A 16,051-nucleotide genomic window follows, 5' to 3' on the forward strand; every position below is an offset into this window, starting at 1 on the left:
CTCTACTTTCTCTCCATTAGGCAAGATTCTGTTTAACAACGAGATAGTAAATGCCTCGTCTTGACAATCTCGTGAAAAAATAACAGGACACTTTTGATGACCTCGACGAATTATTTCGTTGACTTCTTTAGATCGCAAAAACTCATTATTCACGGTACCGATATCGAGTCGTTTAAATAATTTGGATTTTGATACAGAGTTGGTGGTATTGTTGGAAGACTTTTTGAAGATGAACCTTCATCAGTGTCACCACGAAAACTTGACGATTTCGGATTCATGTAAACATACATTTTTGTTTGATGTTTTTATTGTCTCCCAACTGTTCGAAAGCCCAGGCCAAAAATCTTTATCAATATTTGTTGCTTTTGAAATTCGGCTTAAAATTTGCACATGGAACAACTAAAGACTCTCCTGATTTAAAAAAAAATGTCTTAGTACCTCTAAATCGGGGGCCCCCTGAAAAACCCCGTCCCCTTGGGGACCCCCCCCCCCCCTCCTCTCATCGGGCCTGTCTATAGTCCACGACATGAATGCAAATAGTGGACGCGGACGCAACAGTAACACTGGTGGTGGTGGTAACGCTAATTCTAATAATTCAGGTGCTGGTAGCTCAAATGAAAATTGAAATAATGCTGGCAACACAACAGCATCAGGTGCAGCAGGTATTAAGCTGGCGCGAGTTAATAGGATTTGAGGCCTCGGGCCTAAACATGCCGGTCCCCTTGCGATACGCAAAAGCTCAGACTCCGCCCGAGCGTCCTCGACCACGAATTATCTTCAGACTATATTCTATATATATATTTTTTTTTTTTTTTTTATATTCTAAAAATTAAGGTGTGCGCGCCGGATGGCGCGACGGCAGCCTCATTGCCTTCGCCGTGACCTAGAACTAGGCCGAGAAGAATAATAACGGAGCCTCCATGATATATTTCTTGCCAGTTAAATAAAATCTCCATTTATTTCGAGAAAGAAGAAGGATACTGTTCCACCAGTAGGACCTGAAGATAACGATTTAGCCAACATTAGATCAACAATTAATGGATGATGACCTCTGACGAGGTGCCACAAATAATAATAAAGCCTTCGACACCACTTCCAGTAGCTAAAGTACCATCGTCTAACAAGTATGCAAATGTTGCTGCTTCCGATTTAAAACCAGAAGTTGTTGATCCTGCAGCTCTTGATACAACTAAAAAAAACTGTTCAAGCTCCTTCTATTGAGCCCGTAGAAAACCCATTTCCTCATTACTTCGACATCGCTGCACCAGCAGCTATAATAATACCAGCTGCACATGATCAAGATATACAATATCAGCTTGTAGAAATTACTCTATGCAATTATATAAAAATGATATTAATATATGTTATATATTATTACTATAATATGTCGCTTTCAATGCTTGTTGCTACATTACACGACGAAGGTCTATATAATCTGTATTTCCACGCATGTCCGAACTATAGAACAACGAACCAGATTTCATTTGATGTCGATATTGAAGAGCGGAATAATAAAAGCTTTATATCAGCTGGCCAAATGCCTTTGCCCGCATTGTATTCTATGATGAGTGTGTTGTTCTTCTTATCCGGTCTTTTCTGGGTATTAATTTTAAGGAAGAGCAAGCACAGTGCTCATAAGCTGCATTATACCATGGCTGTGTTGGTATTCTTGAAATCGTTGTCACTCATGTTCCACTCCATCAATTATCATTTTCTTGATATACGAGGCGAACATGTTGAAGCTTTGGCAATTTTGTATTATGTTACACATTTGCTCAAAGACTCAGTATTATTCATTACAATAGTATTAATGGGAACTGGTTGGATATTTATTAAGCCCACCCTCTCTGATAAGGATAAGAAAATATTTGTGATTGTTGTTCCTCTACAGGTTTTGGCCAACGTAGCTGAAATCATCATTGACGAAGCCGAAGAAAGTGATATTGAATTTCGTACTTGGCGCAATATATTGATATTTGTTGATTTACTCTGCTGTGTGCCATATTATTTCCCATTGTCTGGTCTATCAGGCATTTACATGAATCATCAGCTACTGATGGCAAGGCTGCCATAAATTTGCGAAAACTAATACTATGTACAAACACACACCAGATTGGCAATTTATACCATTTGGGCAATTTTTTACGCAATTTATCATATTGCGACGAATATGAGTGACACCAGGTGATACTCACATCCCTAGCCTGATGCTAAGTAAATGAAGGCACAACAATAATAAAGCAGACAGTCACTTGTATCTACATAAACGAATAAAACATTATGTCTACACATATGTACGTACACGAAGCAGAGAAGAGATGCTCCCAAAAGTATGCAATTGTAATTGTTGAAGTGTCGCTCACAAATCCACGATATATGGCGGCAACTAAGTAAATTCTGGAAGCGCCTAGAAGATGCCACGAGGAAATCAAAGAGTATAAAAGCACCAGCGGTAGAGGCGCTATAATCAGTTTCGATTAAGACGATATCTAGCGAGCAATAGCAGTATTATTTTGAAAGTCAGTTTCATTTAAGCTATCAGTTTGGTTATTAAGCCAGCTAATTGCAAAGTATAAGTGTTATTGTGAAGTACTTTAATAAAGGCCATTTTTCCATTATTCAATATTGGAGTTATTTATTCAACAGTTTAGTGATACGAACTTAGCAAAAAGGCAAATAAGAGGATTTGCAAGTAAATTCGTTACATTGGTGTCAGAAGAGGAATTGTTGAATAAATTCCAGAGGACTACAAGGATATGACAAAGTTCAGTGAATTGAAGATCCAGCAACTAAAGAAGGAGTTGGAGAGCCGTGGATTGAATACAAGCGGCGTTAAACTCGAACTTCAGGCACGGCTACGAGAGGCAATGGAAGCAGAAGGAATTGATGTGGACAAGTATGTCTTTTATCCTGATGGGGACGAAACAACAACAAAAATTTAAGAGAAAAATGAAACACCGCAGACAATGGCAAACACAGACCTGAACATGATATTGGCTGCAATATCGGCACAAATGTCCGAAATGTCATCACAAATATCTACCAATATGTCATCACAATTGGAAGCACAGGAGACACGTATATCCGAAATGTCGTCGCAAATATCATCTCAGCTGGAATCGCAGGAGAATCGTATAACAGCGAAGATTGAAGCACAATTGGATTAACAGAAAACACACATGGCATCACAAATTGCAGAACAATTAAAAGAGCAAGGGGCACGCATAACATTACAACTCGAAGCCCAGGAAAAGCGTATCTCAACGAAGCTGGAGGCACAGGAAACAAAAGTCTCATCTCAGCTGGAGGCTTTTAGTGAACGACAAGATAAAATGGAGGCCGAGATGGATGCTTTGAAAGATCGTATACAGGAGTTGCAACTAAATCGCCCAGCAGTTTCAGCGAGTAATCTAAAGGTAAAAACACCATCCTTTGACGGTTATGTTCCTTTCCAGGTCTTCAAGCTACAGTTTGAGAAAACCGCAGCAGTGAACAACTGAAATTCGGAAGATAAAGTTGCTGCACTGTTCGTGGCATTGAAAGGGCCTACAGCGGAAATCTTACAGACGATTCCAGAGTACGAACGGAACAGTTATGAAGCATTGATGGCTTCTGTAGAACGACGTTATGGAAGCGAGCATAGAAAACAGATATTCCAAATTGAGTTGCAAACCAAAAGCAAATGAGACATTGCGGGAGTTTGCTTCAGATATTGAAAGATTGGCTCATCTTGCAAATGCGGACGCACCCGTGGAATACACTGAAAGGGTAAAAATCCAGAGTTTCATAAATGCCATACGAGATGTGGAAACGAAGCGGGCTACATATGCGAATCCAAAACTAACATTTGCTGAAACGGTATCGCATGCACTGACTCAGGAAGCAGCCTCACTTTTGAGTAAACCAGCGTACAAAGCTCATCGCGTGGATGTGGAAAGGCCAGACCTGGTAGACGCAATTTTGGAAGCATTGAAGGGTACGCAGCAGAATAATAATGATGCAGTCAAATGTTTTAAGAGTGGGAAGCCAGGGCATATTGCGCGTTATTGCAACACCAACCCTAACAGTTCAAACAATGTGGGTGGTCGTAAACGCAGAGCAGAAGGTGATGAGCAAATCTCCAAGACCACTCAATCGTTAAACTAAATCGAGTCAGCCGCAAGGGGCGACAGCCGGCTCCCGCAATTGAATGCCCCATAATCTCTATCTCGCAGATTGGAAGAAGATCGAGCAATCTTACTGTTGGAGGACATGTGGACGGAAAGGAACGTTTACTGACTGTAGATACGGGTGCATCTCATTCCATCATTCGAGCAATGGAGCAAGATTACGTACAGCCACGGGAGAGGACGATGATGCGATATAAGAACATGGATGTACCACTTAATTTCGGCTACGAGAGAGGATACAGCAGCAAACCAGTACTGGTGGAAGAGAGTCAGCAAATACCACCAAAATCCGAAGCAATCATTTGGGCAAAGGTTGATGGAGATTGTGGGACAAACAAATTGTGGGTTGTTGAAGCAGCAAACAAATCAGCACCGAACATACTTGTAGGAAAAACCCTGGCTATGACAAAACAAGATGGACGTATTCCGGTAAGAGTACTCAATGAGTTCAAGTCACCACTCAAACTAACCAAAGGAGCAATTTTGTGAAAATGCCAAGAGGCTGAAGTAATTATTAACTGTGAACAGCTCCAGGAACACGTTTCATCTAGTAACACTGATCTTTCAAATGACATCACGGAATGGACGGAGGGGCTAGAGGAAGATTATCAGAGTAAGGCAAAGCAACTGCTCCTAAAGTACGCAAGCATATTTGACCAGGATGGTTCCAAACCAGGCGGCACCAATGTTGTGAAACATCAAATTGACACTGGAGACGGGAGGCCGATACGTCAAGCTCCACGTAGTGTTCCACTGGCGAAGCGGGAAGTGGTGAGTCAAATTATACAAGAAATGAGCGACAGCGGCGTCATCGAACCATCAGCTAGTCCCTGGAGCTCACCGGTAGTACTTGTAAAGAAGAAGGACGGAAAAATGAGGTTTAGCGTGGACTACCGGAAGTTGAATGACGTTACGAAAAAGGATAGCTACCCATTGCCAAGAATTGACGACACTCTGGACTCGCTCTCTGGTACGAAATGGTTTTCCACACTGGACTTGAAAAGCGGCTACTGGCAAGTGGAGGTGAAGGAGGAAGACAAAGAGAAAACAGCCTTCAGCGTCGGAGACGGTCTTTGGCAATTTACAGTAATGCCCTTTGGACTATGTAATGCACCAGCTACTTTCGAGAGACTCATGGATCAGGTATTGAAAGGACTACATTGGAAAACATGCTTGGTGTACCTGGACGACATCATCGTATTGGGCAAGAACTTTGATGAACATCTTAAAAACATAGATGAAGTTTTCCAGAGAATAGCTGGCGCTAGTCTGAAGTTAAGTCCCAAAAAGTGTGCGCTGTTTAAAAAGGAAGTAAATTATTTGGGTCACAAGGTAACGACAGAAGGTATCCGTACAGCGAATGAAAAGATAGAGGCGGTAAAGGATTGGCCAAGACCACAGAATCTGCATGAATTGAGAAGTTTCCTTGGGCTGTGCACATATTACCGCCGATTTGTACCAAATTTTTCCAGCGTAGCCCATAGCCTCCATGAACTTACAAGAAAAAACAAAGCTTTTGAATGGAAGAAGGAGCAAGAAGTGGCTTTCCAAACATTGAAGGAGCGTTTGTGTACTGCCCCAATGTTAGCATATCCGATTCCAGGAGCAACATTTATTCTGGATACAGATGCGAGTGGATATTCTATAGGAGGCGTTTTATCACAACTGGTCGATGGACAGGAGAAGGTAGTTGCATATTACAGCCGTTCGATTGGAAAACCAGAGAGGAACTACTGTGTTACGCGGAGAGAGCTGTTGGCATTGGTAGAGTGCATTAAACATTTTCACAAATACCTCTACGGCCAGCGATTCCGTGTCAGGACAGATCACGCAGCTTTAAAATGGCTTCTGCAGTTCCGTAGTCCGGAAGGACAATTGGCACGGTGGATCGAGCGACTACAAAGCTATGACTTTTCCATTGAGCATCGAAAAGGTAGTAGCCATGGAAATGCCGATGCAATGTCACGAAGACCATGTAGTTTGGAATGCAAGCACTGTTCAAAAGCCGAGGCTAAAGAAGACGTTATAGATGTCCGGCTAATGGCTATAACATGTGCAGATGAATGGGACAAGGAACAGCTAAGAAAGTGTCAGCTAGAAGATACAGATCTGTCACGTGTTATGCAATGGCTCGAACGAAACGAAAGACCAAACAGAGAAGAGATGTCAGCAGAGAGTCCCATTGCGAAGTCATATTGGGCACAGTGGAACAGTTTAGAATTGATATCCGGTTGCCTTCATCGAGTATGGGAGAGTGAGGATGGTAAATGCAAGAAGAAACTGATAGTTGTTCCCAGAAAGAGGATTCCTGAGGTGCTCACGAAGACGCTCGAGAAGATTAAACAGAGATTCTATTGGGTTGGTTGCCGTCAGTCGGTCACTGAGTGGATTGCGAACTGCGAGGTTTGCAGCAGAGCAAAAGGGCCCAGAACCCGAAGTCATGGCCATATGAAGCAATATAACTCAGGTGCGCCATTTGAAAGGATCGCTATGGATGTCGCCGGTCCATTTCCTACTAGCAACGGCAGAAACAAATATGTACTGGTAGTTATGGATTATTTCAGCAAATGGCCAGAGGTATACCCAATCCCAAATCAAGAAGCGGAAACAGTAGAAGAAGTGTTTATAAACAATTGGGTTGCAAGGAATGGTATTCCAATGGAGTTACATTCTGATCAAGGCAGGAATTTCGAATCAGCTGTATTCCAGGAAATGTGTAAATCATTGGGCATTCGAAAAACACGGACAACTGCATTGCATCCTCAATCCGATGGTATGGTAGAGCGATTCAATAGAACATTGGAGGAGCACTTATGGAAAGTAGTAGACAAGTACCATAAAGAGTGGGATACCCGCATACCATTATTTTTGATGGCTTACCGATCAGCCGTGCATGAGACAAAAGGCCAAACCCCTGCAAAAGTAGTTTTTGGCAATGACCTTAGACTGCCAGCTGATTTGAAGTTTGGTATAGATGCCAATGCGGAGAGAAATGTTAAGAAATCCACTAGTGATTTGGAAGAAGAGCTGAGAGAGATACACGATCTTGTAAGGCAACGATCAAAAATTATGAGTGACAAGATGAAAGCGAGGTACGATAAAGCAATTAATTCGGAAGGGTTTCAAGAAGGAGATTTCGTGCTGTTATACAACCCACAACGAAAAAAAGGTTTGTGCCCAAAATTGCAGTGTAATTGGGAAGGCCCATACAAAGTTGTAAAACGGATCAACGATGTAGTGTACCGCATACAAACCATTGGCAAACCACGCTCAAAACATGGTAATACAATGGCATTAGTTTTCGTTGACAGATTTTTAAAATGGGTGGAGATAATGGCAATTAGAAAGGCAACAACAGAAAGCGTAGTACGAGGATTTAGAGAGAGAATTTTGGCACGATTTGTCATTCCAAAGGTATTAATCACAGACAACGGAGCGCAGTTCGTGAGCAAACGTTTTAAGAAGTATTTGGAGGAGCTTGGCGTAAAACACCAGCTGACAGCACCATACACACCCCAGTAGAATCCGAGAGAAAGAGCGAACCGCAACATCAAGAGGATGATAGCACAGTTTTCAGGGAATGAGCAGAGAACAAGGGACGAGCTGATACCAGAGATAACACTCGCATTAAACACAAGCGTATGCGAATCGACAGGGTACAGTCCAGCATATGTAGTACAAGGCAGAGAACCAAGGATTCCCAATAGCCTTTACGACGAGCACACATTCGGTGCAGGTGAGAGAGTAGCTAATCCAGCCGAGAAATCAATGAAGATGAAGGAGATATTCGAGATGGTACGACGGAAGCAAGAGCGAGCATCAGCAGAGCAAGCAAATCATTATAATTTAAGAAGGAGGCAATGGCGACCGGCTATAGGCGAACTAGTGCTGGTGAAGGAGCATCAGCTGTCAAAAGCCGTGGATAACTTTGCAGCCAAACTAGCGCCCAGGTACAGTGGACCCCACCGGGTAACGAACTTTGTATCTCTAGTGATCGTAGAGCTAGACAAAGTTTTCAGAGGAAGGAGGAGGACAGCCCACTTAAGTGAGCTGAAAGCATACCACGCAACCGACGCCGCCGACAACAATGAATCCAGAAACAAAGGCATGAACAGAAGAGTGCTAGTGAGGATCAAATCCCGTCTACATCGTCCAAGCGAACAACAAACAATATCTCCGAAGTACAACAACAGAGAGAGAACAGCGAGGTAGACTTCTGTGGTACGCTCACACGAGTCAGCGAAGAGACAGAGAGACAACATGAGGAGGACCAAAGTATAAGCCAACAACTGATAGCATACAGAGACGCTCAATTGCAAAACAATACGGAGAATCAGGTACGAACAATTTTAGAAAATCAGGTACAGGTCGCTCGAGGAACCCAGGTACAGATCGTCAGAGGATCGATACCTGGAGCAAGATTACACCTAGGGAGGCAGTTTGCTATAGCAGCCCTAAATGAACACACACCCAGAGACAGCTTCGGAATAACGGATTATTACGTGAGATTCTACTGCAACTCGAATCAAATCGGTAGTAACGTACATGCCCAACCGCAACAGTATCAAATCATACCCGAAGAAATTTCATTTCAAGAAGTACCCGGACTTCGAATCAACCACTAAAGCCCGGTAAACTCTAACCACAATTACATAATCACATAAATGTACTCCTTAACTAGGCTCATTACATACCACGTTTTTAAGCAAAAAAAAAAAAAAGAAAAAAAATTCCACCATATACGGTGGGAACACCCGAAGGAAAATCCACCAGTTTTTTATTTACAGTATAGACTGGAGTCACACAACGCCGATGGGAAGGGAAGCAAAACGCCAACAACGAACAATGACAGCGAAATATTAAGCCGTATGACCAGCGAGGTCAACGGCAGCCTCAACAAACACAACGACGACAGCGAAATATTAAGCCGTATGGACAGCGAGGTCAACGGCAGCCTCAACGACAACAACAGCGACATATTGAGCCTGATGGCCAGCGACGGCAGTGACGACGAAGGCAGCATGGGCGACCAATTCGGCGTACGGATCACGCGCACCTGCATGGTGACCGTAAGCTTCGCTGCTGTAGGTGAGGGGGGAGTGTGAGGACCCCAAAACCGAGGGTTTTGTACTCTCACAACATATATCTATTTTCTCATTTTTTACATTTTATACAATGATTGAACTTAACTCCGAATTTAACATTTGTACATTTTTATAACATGAATTATATCTTTATGAATTACACGTCAAAACACATACATGCGGTTGCATATTGAATTATTATTTCCTAAATTGAAGGATAAACCAGACTTGCGTACTTTTGCACGCAAGCAAAATATTTACATTTTTCGCCCACATAAGGTTCAAATATAGGTCACCCTAACATACACCAAAACATTTGGAAGGAAAATGGAAACGCACGAAAAATAAAATTATGCCGGTCAACCAACCCTTTGCGCATCCAATGCACTCAGCCACAAATACAACATACATAATAATTTGGATAAACAAAGATCAGCAGTAAAAGTCGCCAAACTAAGCGCCGCTACTAATTGGGACTTTTCTCTACATACTTACGTACAAGCATACGACACACCAACGCACGCCCTAAGCAGAAGCCGAAAGCATCCAAACGAGGCCAACGCACCATCAAAACCAAGTGACAGCGAACACACGCATAAACACAAATGATCGAATTCGATAGGTAAAGCAAACACTGGAAAACACGGCAGGCATACAACAAGCGTACGTACGAGATTTGGCACATTGTTCGCTATGTATATTAGGGCTCCCTAAAATTGGGATATGAAATGCCGGGATAGCGGATCGTCACACATGATCGAAAATATGCATATATGTATATATACCGATGTACCACCATATGTATGATAATGTAAAGAGGGAAAACGCATGTTAGCATGTAAGCGTATGTATGTAGCAATATAATACAGCGAAAGTAGCGTTAAACTAGAATTCGATTTTTGCATTTCCAACTTTTATAATTGTTATTGTAAAATTACTGACTGCCTGCGTGCAGTCCTACATAATTTTATAACTGAGGAATTATTACAATGAATTGTTTTTAGGAAATAACTGTCCACCGGCGTACAAAATCGTATATAAGGGCTGCAAATAAGCTTGTAAGAACAGAAGCTAGGAGATAGGCATACGAGTCAGTGGGCTTCTACCACTGACCATCACAACCTGAAGGTTTCTACTTCATTTCGTGAATTATTTTATATTCAGTAGTAGGTTTCTCCTCCAACTGACGGAGAGCTAGCAGAGGGGTTCTACCTCAGCTACTCTTATTTAGACAGGGACAAAGAATAGGAGTAGCTCTTAAGGGCATTGAATTTCTTAAATAAACTTTATAACGTTTTTCAGAACTCCTTTGTCTATTTATATTCATCGGAATAGGTTCTCCCACCAAATATAGGAACCCTGGACGGACTGGGCATACCTCAGCAGGAACAAGTCCGTCACATAATATTGCTTTTATTTAAGTGAAAGATATAATTAGAGCAAATAATTTACTTTGTTTTAAATTAAATATGGCGGGGCTTCTCGGGACGGCTAGGGATGTAGTTCGCTCAACGATCGCTGCAAAAGTAGACGGTTTCCTAGTCGAGGACAACTGTTGAACCACGGCAAAAGTCTCCGCTTTTAAGGGGAAGCTTCCCCACGCAGTTGCTCCGACATGTATGTATGTATATATGTACGGACAACATAACCTACATATGTACACATATTACTAGTGGTCGATAACCTAGTGATTTTAGGATGGCGGAAGTTAATAAGAATTTAGGATTCGGGCCTAAACATGCCGGCCCCTTGCGATATGCAACAGCTCACACTCCGCCCGAGCGTTCCCGACCACGATTTGCCTTAAGACGAGATTCTAAAACTGAGCGGTGCGCGCCGGATGGCGCGACGGCATCCTTCTTGCCTTCTCGTTATAATGTTGCTTTTATTTAAGTGAAAAATATAATTTGAACAAATAATTTACGTTGTTTCAAATGAAATATGGCGGGGCTTCTCGGGACGGCTATGTCTGTAGTTCGCTCAACGATCGCTGCAAAAGTAAACGGTTGCATAGTCGAGGACAACCGTTGAACCGTGGAAAAGTCTCCGGTTTTAAAGGGAAGCTTCCCCACAGAGTTGCACCGGCATGTATGTGTATGTGTACGGACAACATAACCTACATATGTACACATATATATGCATGTGGGCGAACTAGTGGTCGATAACGTAGTGATATTAGGGTGGCTTGGCTGGCTGAATTTACGCTTCGGGCGTAAACAACTTTCAGTGGCGGATTTGAATATTCGCCGCCCTTAGGCAATAAAAAACTTGCCGCCCTTATTTTCACAATAACAATATTTAATACAATGATTGTAATTTTCAGTGCTTTATTACAGTGTAGTTTGTTATGTATGAAATACATAACGAAATCAAGATAATCGTGATTTGCATTAATGAGATATTTAACCTTAACTTTTTTCCAAACATTCCTCATTGACATTTCTTTGCGTCTTAATTTGTCTGCTTCGAATTCGCAAATGATATCATCACAATCGCTGGACAAAAAAAATTCTGATTCTATCGTCAACAACGCAAGAGCATTCAGTTTATCTTCGCTCACTGAGGATCTGAGTTGTAGTTTTTCGTGCGTTTTAAAACAGAAAACGATCTCTCTGCGCTACAATTTGCAATAGCAATTAAAACAAACATTTGCAACGTAACGTCAAAATTAGGGTAAGAGATCTGCAAATTTTCCTGCTTCAGCATTTTAACAGTTCAAGCGGATAATAATTTGAAATGTGCTTTTCGATGCAGTATCACTTGAATAATACCATTTAATTTCCCAAATTTTCCTCAAGATCTTGGGCGTAGTAGTTGCTCAATATATTGGATTTCTTACGTAATTCTTTGTTGCTTAGATGTTTCATATCAGTGATAAGAGAAAATTTAGAATAGATTTCTTGATAAGCCTCACGTCTTCGTGTCAATTCTGCCAAAGTACGATCCAAGATAACGTTGAACGTGTTGACACGAAAGTTGTCCGTTCAACAAAATGATCAATTCTGAAATAATCGTATTAACATTTTGTTATTTCTTGCTCACCACATTGAATGTGACGTTAATAAGATGCTCCATAAACCTTCCATGAGTACAGCCTCCAAAAGTTCCAGTTGAAGTGAATTGAAGTATGCACATTTTTACGACTGCTATGCGGAAAAATAACTTACAGATGATCTAGGTAAAGTGGGAATATTGGACAAGGAAAGGCGGGAAAAAGTGAGATACACAACAGAAAGCTTAAGAATTATTCAAAATAGAGAGAGAACTGTTAATAGAAAGGAAGACACAGCTGACATCTCCGCCGCATATCTTTTATGTTTATAAAATTTTTGTTTACATTTTCACATTCTTAGGTATTCACTGAACACAGCCTTTCACACATACGTACATATGTAAACAAAACATACCAATTATGTTTGATGATCAAAGTCCAGTTTAATGACAAGTGTCCTACATATTACTAGTACCATTTTTATACTTTTAATTTTCAGGAATAACTTAGTTAGTTTATACTAAAATTGTGCAATTTGTGACGCCTAATGTAATCTAGGGATACATACATGTGGGAATGAGCACCGATAGTGGAAATAATGAGAAGTCGTGGTGAACAATGCGCGAATAAACAGTTGTCGTGTGAGCAAGCAGAAATAGCAAGCAGTTGAACTATAGCCGTGGACATTGTACAGGTTTACAAGTATGATATGTATGAGAGGGAAACAATTTCTTTCCCTTTCTAACACACGGCTGTTTGACATTTCGGTCAGTGTCAAACTAGCGTGGAACCCAGTGGAACCTGCGTGGAACATGAGTTTTGACACTGAACGAAGTGTCAAAATTACCGGGGTTGCTTCGCCGAAAGCGACACAGGGAAGCAAAAAAAGGATCGGAATATCAGATATGGGTTGCTGTGATGGTAAATTTCTTTTAACGAATTTAGTAGGAAATTTTAAGTGCACCCATGTGGGTCCTTCAGAAAATTATAAAAAAGTCTCCAATTGGGGTTAAGTTTTTCTACCCGTTCAAAAGTTCTCCGCGAAAAACAGTTTGAAACCGAGGTCGACTGCAATAACCCGTCCAAAAAAGCGGAAAGAAAAATGAATAGACGCGTTTTGTCCTGTTGTCAATAGTCCGAAGAGAAAAAGTATTCGAATTATTGGAAGCGAGGCAAAAACGCGTCTATTAATACCTCCCCCGACGGTTTTGGTCGTGTTTTAGCAATCGTCCCCGTAAAAAAGTATCACAATTTGTTAATTAAAATTGTCCAAAATATATGGTTATTAAAGAGAGATGTAATTAAGTGCTCGTTTGAAAGTAAATAAGTATATTTCTTTGTAATATAAGAAAAAAAATTTTAAGCAGTTTTCGATAGCAGCTACTAAACTTTGTTTGGTCCTAAGAAGTACAACAGTGCCAAATAGCATCCACAAAAAAAAACGAACAAGAACAAGCATTTTATCAGGTGAGCATGGCTGTGTATGTGCGTGCTGCTACATATCCTATTTGTAGACCTGTACAATGGTACAGGTTTACAAGTATGATATGTATGAGAGGGAAACAATTTCTTTCCCTTTCTAACACACGGCAGTTTGACACTTCGGTCAGTGTCAAACTAGCGTGGAACCCAGTGGAACCTGCGTGGAACATGAGTTTTGACACTGAACGAAGTGTCAAAATTACCGGGGTTGCTTCGTCGAAAGCGACACAGGGAAGCAAAAAAGGGATCGGAATATCAGATATGGGTTGCTGTGATGGTAAATTTTTTTGAACGAATTTATTAGGAGATTTTAAGTGCACCCATATGGGTCCTTCAGAAAATTATAAAATAGTCTTCAATTGGGATATCTGAGGACGCGTAGTTGTTCCAGTATTAAGAATACAAACACGGGATTTAAGTTTTTCTACCCGTTCAAGAGTTTTCCGCGAAAAACAGTTTGAAACCGAGGTCAACCGCAATAACCCGTCCAAAAAAGCGGAAAGAAAAATGAAAAGACGCGTTTTGTCCTGTTATCAATAGTCCAAAGGCGGAAAAGTATTCGAATTATTGGAAGCGAGGCAAAAACGCGTCTATTAATACCTCCCCCGACGGTTTTGGTCCTGTTTTGGCAATCGTTATACCGGTAATAAAGTAATAAAGTATCACAATTTGTTAATTAAAATTGTCCAAAACATATGGATTTTATCTATAAGACATTTTATTGTGAACAAGCAAGAACAAGAGAAATTCAGCCCAATTCTAAACGAAAATTCCGTGCGAGTTTTTTTCCTTCTCCCATTCCTGGTATTCTAAATAAAAATTCCTTGTGAGTTTTTTCACTTCTCCCTTTCCTCCTATTCTGAACAATGTTCGAAAAAGCGGAAACCAGTTATGGGAGAAAAGTAGGTATTATGAATGTGAGGGAGAGGGAGATTTCTCTGCCATTTGAAAGAAGTTTTTTCACTAGTTAAATTAAAGGGAATGCATCAAAATCGTTAAGGGAAATTGGTTATTTTAAGAAAGAACACTTATTTGTACAAATTTGTGCTAAAATATGTATTTACATTCTATCACAATATTCTCACTGTTAGTACAATAACAACCACAATATTCTTTATTTAAGTCGAAATTATATCATAAGCAACGGAAGAGCTCTTCGCATATTTGATGCAGCGATCCAGAAATTGCGCAATGATTTTTTAAGAAGGCTTAAATAGATTTTGGCATATGGCGAAACTCAACTTGACTTGGCTGCCAGAAAATTGCTTTGCAGAATGAATGCAGGCAAGTCCGGCGGATTTGTGTTATCCCGCCGGTCTTCTTCTTATGCTCCTCTTTTGATGGTGCTGTGGCACCAATTCATTACTCATTTCAGTGAATACCACATGAAAAGCAATAATGTGCATTGTTTATACCTTTTTTCTTAATTTCAAACAAATTGGCAACAATAATTAAACTTTACAATATTTTAAACAAAATAAAAAATGCGCAACGAAATTTCAATTGACAAAACAGCTGACTTCGAAAATTCGAAATTCCTATCCCCCAATTATTCTTCTCCCTAGGAGAAAAGAATTGGAGGAATTTTTCCGCGGGAATAAAAAAATACGCGAGAATATTTAGAATTGGTCTGATTGTTTTTCTTCGTACATGGTTGCTTTTTCCGTACTTCGCCAACTTAAAACAAATTTTATAAAATTATCAAAAAATTTAAGAAAACATGGAAATTTTTGACACAAACTATATCTCTTGTAAGAATTTACTATAAATTATTTATTCCAATATTTCAACATTTTTTACGCAGTTTTCTTTGGCAGCTAATACGCTTTTTTTGCACCTATGAAGTACAACAGTGCCAAATCATGCCAAATAGCATCCACAAAAAAACGAACAAGAACAAGCATTTTCATCAGGTGAGCGTGGCTGTGTATGTGCGTTCTGCTACATATCCTACTTGTAGACCTGTACAATGGCCGTGGACGTAGACACAACAGCCGCTCTTCATTAGTCATTCGACAAATTAATTTTCGTGAACAAAAACAACAATAACAATTCATATTCATTTGCTTCTTTATATTCCAAAATATTATATTTGTAATTTTCTTTCAAACATAAGTTACATCGAGTGTATTGAACTTTTACTTTTAAATAAACACTGAATAAATAAAATAAAAACCATAACGTGGGGGCTCAACCGGGATATTCTCGTCTTAAAAGAAGCACAGTTGTTGTAGTGATACGGAAAACTGAAATGAGCGGACGTAGAAGAAGAAACCTGCAGAGCAGTAACCGTTCAGTGGAATTCGAAAACACCATGACGAACT

The 16,051-nt window shown here is 40.5% G+C and overlaps 1 pseudogene; it reads left to right on the forward strand.

Moving 5' to 3' along the window:
* The first annotated feature begins 526 nt into the window (after positions 1-526).
* Positions 527-15,548, forward strand: LOC137234796 (protein GPR107-like; annotated as a pseudogene).
* The last annotated feature ends 503 nt before the right edge of the window (positions 15,549-16,051 follow it).

This window comes from Eurosta solidaginis, chromosome X (genome assembly GCF_040869045.1).
Source record: "Eurosta solidaginis isolate ZX-2024a chromosome X, ASM4086904v1, whole genome shotgun sequence".
Classification (NCBI taxonomy): Eukaryota; Metazoa; Arthropoda; class Insecta; order Diptera; family Tephritidae; genus Eurosta; species Eurosta solidaginis.